We start from the raw sequence: 10,253 nt of genomic DNA on the forward strand, positions 1-10,253 counted from the left end.
CTACTTTGTCCTAGAATTTGGAATTGACTTGATGGCAACAGACTTGGATTTGATTCTGTTCATGGAAAACAATATTTGTTTGTCTCCCTGGCCCCGTCCCCCAAGTCTTAGTTCATATCTAGCATCTTTTTAACTAAAAATAGAAAAGTTAATGGTAGCTATGATGTATAAATTTGCTGTCAAAAATGCATTTGTGATACTTTTCCTTGACCTCTTATGTCCTTTTTAAAGTTCTGTATATCAGCAAATTATTGAACACCATTATAGTATTGTGCCAATGGTCTCCATCATTTGGATTATATGTCTTCATCTTATATTTGTTTCATATAAGAGTTTAATAAGGGTTCTATGGTGAATAAGCAAAATAATGAGATTTTCTCACAAACTTTTAGAAGCTGCCTTATATAATTTAACGATTTTTTTCTATTTTCACAGATATATGTAAAAATACTGTTTCATTGTGTTTTCAGTTAATGCTTACATATCTCTTCAGAGACCCATTCAACAATTTCTACATAAATTTTCCAGTAAATTGGTTTCATTCTCCACAGCATTTTCATTATTTCCATTCTTCTTGTTTAGTTTCCATTAGTGAATTATCTCTTCCTTCTTATTTTCTCACCTTTGGTATCATACGATGGCTTAATATGTTTTGTAAGGAGTCAGCCCTTACAAGAAAATGTTTAAGATAGAATACTCAGTGAAAAATATATACACTATGATCAACACTCATGAAATCAACAGTCAAGAGAACAAACAATGCACTGTATTAGGTAAATCTGGTGCACCAGAACTCTTTGAAGTGTTGAAAAACAAAGATGTTACTTTAGGGACTAAGGTGCACCTGACCAAATGATATTTTCAATATATATGAAAGTTGGACACTGAGTAAGGAAGACTGAAATAAATTGATGCATTTGAACTACAGTGCTGGCAAAGAATATGTAAAGCACTATGAAACTGCCAAAAGAACAAACAAATCTTTCTTGGAAGAAGTTTAGCCAGAATGCTTTTTAGAGGCCAACATAGCAAGATTTAATCTCATGTACTTTCGACATGTTATCAAGGGAGACTAGTCCATGGAGAAGGATATCAAATTTAGTAACGTGAAGGGATAGCGAAAAAGAGGAAGGTCCTCAACCAGATGGACTGGCACAGTGGCTGCCACAATGGTCTCAAACATAAGAAAAACTGTGACAATGTTTCATTCTGTTGTATATGAGTCATTCTGTCAGTATGAGTCAGAACTGACTCAAAAGCACCTAACAATAGCAGCATATACTAGGAACAAGTGGCCAGCTAGTTGAGAAGCAAAAAGTCCATATGGAAGAAGCACACTAGCCTGTGTGATCATGAGGTGTAAATGGGATCAGGTATTAGGTATCAAAGACTCAGAACAAAAAATCATATCAATGTGAATGAGGGGGAGTGCAGAGTGGAGACCCAAAGCTCATCTGTAGACAAATGGACATCCCCTCACAGAAGGGTCACAAGGAAGAGACAAGTCAGTCAGGGTGCAGTATAGCACTGATGAAACACACCACTTTCCTCTAGTTCTTTAATGATCCCCCCCCCCACTATCATTATCCCAATTCTACCTTACAAATACCACTAGACCAGAGAATGTACACGGGTACAGATAAGAGCTGGAAACACAAGAAATCCAGGACAGATAAACCATTCAGAACCAATAATGAGGGTCGTGATACCAGGAAGTTAAGGCGAAAGTTGAGGGAACAGCTTTACAATGATCTACACATAACCCCCTCCCTGGGGGATGGACAAGAGGAAAGTGGGTGAAGGGAGACATCAAACAGTGTAAGACATGGAAAAATAGCAATTTATAAATGATCAAGGATTAGTGAGGGAGGGTGGGGAAGGAGGGGGTAAATGAGGAGCTGATACTAAAGGCTCAAATAGAAAGAAAATGTTTTGAAAATGATGATGGCAACAAATGTGCTTGACACAATGGTTGTATGTATGGATTTTGATAAGAGCTGTATGAGCCCCCAATAAATGATTTTTTTAAAAAAGAGAAAAAAATTCCAAAACATACATGCATATGACTAAGTAAGCAAAGCAACTTGCAAAGTTATGGTTTCATGGACTTTTAAGATCATTTGAGGCCTGTGAACTGCCACAGCCTTGAACAAGGCCCTCTGAGGGCATGTTGCTATGCTTCCACTAGCTTCCTACTCCCTGGTCCTGTCAAGTCTTCAGCCCTTACTCATATTTGTATCTTCTGTTTTCTGCTTGTGGTAGATACATACATTCAGGTTAACTTGATAAACAGGTTATAGTGGGTGGAGTCTAGCCTGTCATTCAGGTCACAGCCTGATTGATGCCTCCTTGTGAGCATGGCCTTCTCATGAGGATTCTACAAGTTTTCCTCTTTTCCTCTCTGGAGGTGGGACACACACTCTTTCTACTTCACATTCTGTTGACAAGCCAAATGAAGCTATGCTGATGGCAGCCAGAGCCCTAGGGCTGGAGGGGCCACACAGAGAGCTGCACCATTGCTGAGATGCTTCCACATGACTTTTCACCCACTGGACTGTGATCTTTTTGTTTTTGGCATCATTGTATGTGCTGTGTGAGTCTGTAGAAGAATGTATGGACTATTATCGGACATATAGGCTAATATTGGACTTCTGGGCTAATATTGAATTTATGAACATGAGCTGGACTGGGCTGGGATGTTTCCTTAAGATACAATTACTCTTGGATATAAAACTCTCTCTTAGACACAGATGAGTGTCTCTGGATTTGTTTCTCTAGTCAACCCAGACTTACATACTGCTTTAGTAGCTGGCCTTTCCCCTCTACCCTATCTCATCCCAACAGTGTTCCAGTTACACACCCTGAGTTTTGTCCTTTGATTTCAGTCTTCTCTCTACCCGAGCACTGTCTCAAGTAGTTGCTTATGATGACACGGAACCAAAGAAGAATTATGTTAGGTAGGTAGTTGATTGAAGTTTTTATTTCTATAGGCAAGCATTTCTCTTTACATTGTTATATTATTTTTACTTTGTTGTTGTTAGGTGCTGTCAAGTTGGTTCCAATTCATATTAACCTTATGCCCAACAGATGGGAGATATTATCTCATATGTAGAGCAAGAAGCTGATGTACAATGTAGTTACTTAACCATGACCACAGAGCTGGAAATGGGGAAATTAGGATTTGATCCTTGGACTGTCAAACATCAAAATCTCTAAATGGGTTATTAAGCTGAAGGGAATAACATTGAGGGTTCATGGTATAGCTGATCAAATCTTGCAGAAGGATGATTACTGATTTGCATAATCACTTTTTTATTTACATAGAACCCCGTCTAAACTAAATTGTGATTCTCCTCCATTTTCATTTTACATGCAGAACATTCTCTATGGCTGTTACATAATCTGTCAACTTGAGTGCATGGGTGAAGTTTAGCCTGTCAATCAGGTCACAAGGTAACATAATTCTGGGAACTTCCTCTTTTTCTCCTGGGAAGAGGACCACACACTCTCTCTGTTTCTCCTTCCTGTGGACAAGCTGCATGGAGCCATACTGATGGCAGTCAGAGCCCTGGAGCTAGAAGAGCTATTTGGAGACCCACGGCAGTGCTGAGATGCTTCCACCACCACTGAATCCACAAGACTGTATACCCACTGGCTTGTGATATTCCTGCATTCAGCATCATTGTATTTTTTGGGTGAGTGTGAAGAGGAATTTATGGACTGGTATTGGGCATATAGACGAATATTGGACTTATGGACTTGATCTGGACTGGGCTGGGTTATTTTCTTAATATAAAATTAGTCTTTGATATAAAGCTCTTTCTTATACATACATTAGTGTTCCTGGATTTGTTTCTCTTGTCAACTCTGCCTAACACCACGGGCTTGTTACTAAAATCTACAATACCTTCCTAGCCTGCAAGAAGAAGAAAACATTTAACCCCTGAGGATGTGGGCAAAAGACCTGAACAGAAGTTTTACTAGGGAGGAGACCCGAATGGCCAACACACATGTGAAAAAATGTTCCTGATCATTAGCCATCAGAGAAATGCAAATTAAAACAACCATGAGATACCACCTAACACCTGTGAGGTTAGCCCAAATCAGAAAATCAGAAAGCAATAAATGTTGGGGGGATGTGGTAAGATGGGGACTCTTGTCCCCTGCTGGTGGTCATGTAGTTATGTACAGCCTCTGTGGAAAGTGATCTGGAGATATTTAAAGTAAATGAAAATTGAGATACCTTATGATCTGCCAATCCCTCTACTGGGCATAGATCCAGAAGAGGTAAGAAATAGAATGTGACCAGTCATCTGCACTCTACTGTTTATTGTGGCCCAATTCATAATCACAAAGAATTGGAAACAACCTAAATTTCCATCAATAGACTAGTGGATTAGAAATCTCTGGCACATACACACAATGGAGTACTATTCATCACTAAAAACCCCTGATGATCACATGAGGTACATGGTCTCATTGGAAGAGTTGGAGGAAATTATGCTAAGTGAAGTTAGCCAATCACAAAAGAACAAGTACAACATGAGTCCACTGAGGTAAGTATAATCAACACAGTTGGTATAGAAGCCCTTATCTCACACTACACCAGTTGAGATACAGGCAATCAGGCGGGAGACAGACCATATCCAAGGATGTAAATGACATTCAAACTGAGATAGTTAAAGTTTATTGTGGCAAACTAGCCAATAAACACATGTGGGGTTAATTGAAGGGCGGAGAGATAAATGGCTCAGTAAGCCTCACCTTTCTTGTTCTCGGGTCTCTTGCTTTCTGATGGTTGGACCAGGGTGCAGCTGACTTAGCCAATTCCCTGAACAGCTAGCATGGCTTATTTCCTGCAAGATATTCCTGAAGAGAAGCCACATGGACCTACCCCGATGCAGCCCTAGGTGCTGGAGCAGCCGTGTGGAGACCCCGGCCAGCGTTGACATGCTTACGCGTTCACTGATTCAGCTGTCTTCCTGCAGTCAACATCATTGTGTGTGTTTTGTGAGATGGAGGAGGAATGTATGGATTGGTGTCAGACATATGGGCAAATGTTGTACTTGTGGGCTTGGCCAGCACTGGGTTGGGATGTTTTCTTAATGTGCACTTAGCCTTTATATAACTCTCTCTTATACATATGAGTTTCTGTGGATTTGTTTCTCTAATGTACCCAGACTAACACACCAACACATAGAAGGAGAAAGAGGGGCAAGGACGAAAGGAAATTGGGGGTGGGGGTGGAAACATGGAAACACTGGCACTGGGGCAGCAGGGTACTAATCTACCCGGGAGGGGGGTGTGTATTGTTTGTGTCTTCACAGAAATGGGAGTGTAAGTATAAACCCCACGATGATGCGCCAAACTCTGAGGGCAACGTAACCAAATGGAGCAACTCATGAACAGAGTTGTCCACAGGGCTGGACCCAATCAGAGCCATACTGATCACCTCCATAGAAGTATGTGCTACAGAGGACAACAATAAACCTACAAGTTTGAGAGATGAGCTGGCCTGGCACACTCACATAGAAGCAAACCAAGAAGGCAAATGATAGAGTGAGGGACTAGACTCCATATTGGCCCACCAAGTCCTGAGAATAAGGTCACTGTACAGAGTTGCTAAGGCATAGAGAGGACTATAGGACCAACAGCACACTGTATGACCACCCACAGTGGGGCGACCCAAGAAGGGAACATAACAGATAAGCAACGGGAGCAAAGCCAAGCCAAAAAGCCCCTGAAGAGACCCCAAGTAGACCAGCCTAGGAGGGGCAGGTCCCAGAACCCCGCAGGACTGGTGGGGAGATAGTCATAAATGTCAGGTGACAGACCTGGAATTATGTATGAATTTTAATTTTTTTCTCCTCTTTTATTCAAACTTTTGTTTTCTTGCCATTATTGTGGCTTTGCTTACCTAAATAACATAGGCATGGGAAGCAAGCCCGAGGAGAAAGAAATGGGACCAATGATTTGGGAGGGACTTTGGGGGAGAGACAGAGAAAGGGAGTGGCGAGCAAACAATGTCACATAAAGGGGAACAACTAGGGAATTAAAAACAATGAGGAGGATGTAGAGATCCTGGGGGTGGTGGAGCAACAGAAATCTAGCTGAGAAAAATTACTAAGAGGCAGAAGAAGAGTAAGCATGATGGTGGGGCAGGAGGAAGGTAAAAGGAAACAGAAAATCTAAGAATAGCTATGGATAGAGGTATAAACATAGATGTGTACATATATAAATATACTAATTCATAAAATAGAGGTGTTGGCCTACGTACATATAGTTGTATGGCAATACACTGAGATAGTGGATGGACTCTGGGCCTCTGCTCAAGCCCTTGGTCAACACAAGAACACTTTGTTTTAACAAGCTGGCATTCTGTGATGCTCACCCACCCAACATGATCACTGAAGACAAAATGAGTGCATAAGCAAATGTGCTGAAGAAAGCTAATGGTGCCTGGCTATCAAAAGACATAACATCTGAAGTCTTAAAGGCTTGACATTAAACAGCACACACCTAGCAGAGAAGCAACAAGCCCACATAGAGGAAGCACAGCAGCCTGTACGATCATGAGGTGTCAATAAAATCAGGTAACAGGCACCAGAAGACCAACAACAAAAAACATATTGTTGAGAACGAGGGGGGTCAGAGCAGAGTCCCAAAGCCCATCTGTAGACAGTGGGACATCCCCTCACAGAAGGGTCACAAGGAAGGGGTGTGTCAACCAGGGCACAGTATAGCACTGATGAAACAATATTCCTCTGGTTCTTTAAAGGTTCCTTACCCTGCACTATCATGACCCCAGTCTTGCCTTTCAGTTCTGGCTAGACCAAAGCCTGCACACTGGTACAGAGAAGAGCTCACGACACACAAAATCCTGGTCAGATAAACCATCAGGTACAGAAATGAAAGTAGCGATACCAGGTGGGTAGGGGGAAAGTGGGGGAGAAGGGGAGGAATGGTGAACCAGTTGCAATGATGGATAGATATAACACACACACTCAAGGGGGTCAAACAACAAAAATGTGGGTGAAGGGAGACAGTAGTTGGTGTAAGAAATGAAAATAATAATTTATAATTTACCTAGGCGTCATGAGGGTGGGTGTGGGGGGAGGGAAAGAAAAAAGAGGGACTGATACCAAGAGTTCAAAAAAAAGTAAATGTTTAGAAAATGATAATGGCAACATATGTACAAATATGCTTGCTACAATTGATGTATGGATTTTTATAACACCTGTAAGAGCCCCACAATAAAATGATCTTTAAATAAAACACACACACACAAAGAATGAAAACATGACATACCCAAACCTTTAAGTCATGGTAAAAGCAATAATGGACACATCAAATAGAAGTAGAAGTCCAGCAATATGGCACCCAGGTAAGCAGCCCACAATGACAGCTCTGTGGCCATTAGCGTACCCAGTGTCCAGGAGGACATGTGTGGGGATTCAGGTGAGTGAAAAGTCTCCTGTGACAGCCCAGAGTACATCCTTGGTCCAGAAAGCAACATTCCACATCTAGCCTCACTCCAGAACCCTGGGGATCTGTTCCCAGGGACTCTGGCCCATGCCTGTCACACTACTTCAAATGCCACAGCACCACCACCTGTCGATTGGGCCCCTCAGCCTTATCTAAGCACCTAGAGCTACCCAGCAGCCATTTTTAGTCACCCATAACCACAGCTGGACCCCCACAGGGCCACAGTCAGCCTGCGGCACTCTCCACCAGGAGCTGCTCCCTACTCCCAAGGTTCCCTTCTCCCCAGTGGTGGCAGGTCCTACCACCAAGCTTGTGTCTTACCCACCATCCACCCGTGGCCCCAGCGGCCCCAGCAGCCGAGGCTAAACCCAGTCTGCAGTCTGCCTGCAGTAAATTTAATCACTTGCTGCTGCGGCAGCTCTCCCCACCATTACCTAACCCCACTCCCCACCCCTACAGCAGCGGCTTCTCTCTTCCTGCCACATGTAGAAGCAGTGGCTTTTGCCTGTGAGGTGCCTCCTACTCACAGCAGCGGCAGCTCTCCCTACTGTTGCCTGACACCCTTCCCCCCCTACCCATGCAGCAGCAGCAGCTCCTCTCCACCCACCACCTGCAGAAGCAGCGGCCTGTGCCTGAGTGAAGCCCCCTACGCCCAGTAGCGACAGCTGTCCCACTGGTGCCCAGCACCCCCACTCTGTGGCAGCGGGGCCTTCCTTACTGTCACCCGGCTCCCCTTCTCTCAGTAACAGCCCCCGCACCCCCCGCATTTGTCCAGCATCTCCACCCGCAGAACAGAGGGAAGCTTTTCCCCAGGCACCTGTACCAGTGGCAGTGGGGCGCTCCCTTCTTTGCTTGGCACCCTTGCCCATGGCCGCAAGGCCTCCCCCACTGTTGTTTTCTATTTGGTGCCCTGAAAAGAAAAAAACAAAGGCTGCAAATTGTGGCCTGACAGCACAGACCAGACGCGCAGCCAAGCTGGAATACTCAGCCCAGAGACATACCTAACAGTCACCGGCCTCACCCCAGTCCCTGAGGCCCCCCACTTCCAATGGCCACTGAGAGGCAGTGGCACACTGTCTACATAGCAATCAAACCCACCACCATATTAGGCCACAGGCAGCCCTCGAAAACACTCTTACCAGTCACATAGAGAAAGAGCACAGGACTCTGTGGTCTCCCAGAAACATGACGCCCAGTTCCTCCAAAATGACAAGCAAATAGCAGCGTACCAGTGGTGAGAGTGGCGACACCATGAGGGTAGGTAGAAGGGGGGAACCGATTACAAAGATCTACATATAACTTCCTCCCTGGGGGATGGGCAACAGAAAAGTGGGTGAAGGGAGACGCTGGGCAGTGCAAGATATGATAAAATAACAATTTATAAATTATTAAGGGTTCATGGGGGAAGGGAGAGTGAGGCTGGTGGGGGGGGGAAGAAAAGTGAGTTGATTCCAGGAGCCCAAGCAGAGAGCAAGAGTTTTGAGAATGATGGGGGCAACGAATGTATAAGTGTGCTTTACACAATTGATGCATGTGTGGATTGTGATAAAAGTTGTATAAGCCCCAATAAAATGATTTTTTTTAAAAAGAAAACAAGAAGGCAGAGAACAACACTCATAGAAGAATCATGTGGATCTGCCACAAAAATAAATCTTCAGATGGCTGCTTGGAGTAATACAGGAGATAAGGGAAGCAATGCAGAAAAAGGATGCAATGATGGAGGAGATGAAGACCACGATAGAAGGAAAGTTGTCCACGCACCAAAGGGAAATACAGGAGCCAATGGATGAGGTAACAGAAGTTAAACACAAGATCAATTGTACCACTGATCTCGAGGACAATCAGGCAGACTTCAACACATGGTATAGACAGTCAAATAAGATAATCAAACAGGGGGAAGAAAACCTGAGATCAATGAACAGAAGCTATGAAAAGGAGCAATATTCAAATAATTGGTCCATCAGAACAAGACACAATGAAGAATACAGTTAACCCCTTGAGGAAGTGGCCCCCCAAATTGGAGTTTCACCAGGGAAGAGACCCAAATGGTCAAAAACATATGATAAAATGCTCCTGATCATTATCCATTAGAGAAATGCAAATTAAAACAACCACGAAATACCATATAACATCCTTGAGGGTAGCCCAAATCAGAAAATCAGAGAGTAATAAATGTTGGAAAGGATATTGTGAGATAGGAACTCTCTTCAACTGTTGGTGGTCGTGGACATATGTACAGCCTCTGAGGAAAGTGATATGGCGATATTTAAAGCAAATTGAAAGTGATCTACCTTATGATCCAATTATCTCTCAACTGGGCATATACCCAGAAAAGGTAAGAAATAAACCATGATCAATCGTTTGAGATCCAGTGTTTAATGTGGCGCAATTCATAGTCCCAAAGAATTGGAAACAACCTAAATTTCCATCAATAGACAAGTGGAGTAGTAAACTCTGGCATATACACACAATGGAGTACTACGCATTACTAAAAAGCACTGATGATGACATGAAGTATCTTGTTTCTTGGGAAAAACTGGAGGAATTTATGCTAAGCGAAGTCAGCCAATCACAAAAGGGCAGGTATAACATGAGTGCCCTGAGTTAAGTACAATCAGCACAGTAATAGAGAAGAAAGACACTTATCTCTCAATGTACGGGTTAAGGAACAGGCAGTCGGGTGGAGATCAAACCAAAGGCAAGCAGGTACATGTTAATCCAACACAAAGAAGGGGAAAGGGGGGAAGGGGGAGGGAGAAAAGGTGATA

The 10,253-nt window shown here is 43.4% G+C and overlaps 1 protein-coding gene and 1 pseudogene across 2 annotated transcripts in view; one reads left to right on the top strand and one right to left on the bottom strand.

Annotated features, from left to right (window-relative positions):
- Positions 1–10,253, bottom strand: part of ZC4H2 (zinc finger C4H2-type containing) — a 67,093-nt gene that overhangs the window by 21,662 nt on the left and 35,178 nt on the right. The gene's annotated exons all lie outside the window — the stretch shown is intronic.
- Positions 7,399–10,253, top strand: part of LOC115872300 — a 5,956-nt pseudogene continuing 3,101 nt past the window's right edge.

The sequence above is a fragment of the Echinops telfairi genome, unplaced genomic scaffold, assembly GCF_000313985.2.
Source record: "Echinops telfairi isolate 266 unplaced genomic scaffold, ASM31398v2 ScPeMD7_7423;HRSCAF=8461, whole genome shotgun sequence".
Lineage (NCBI taxonomy): Eukaryota > Metazoa > Chordata > Mammalia > Afrosoricida > Tenrecidae > Echinops > Echinops telfairi.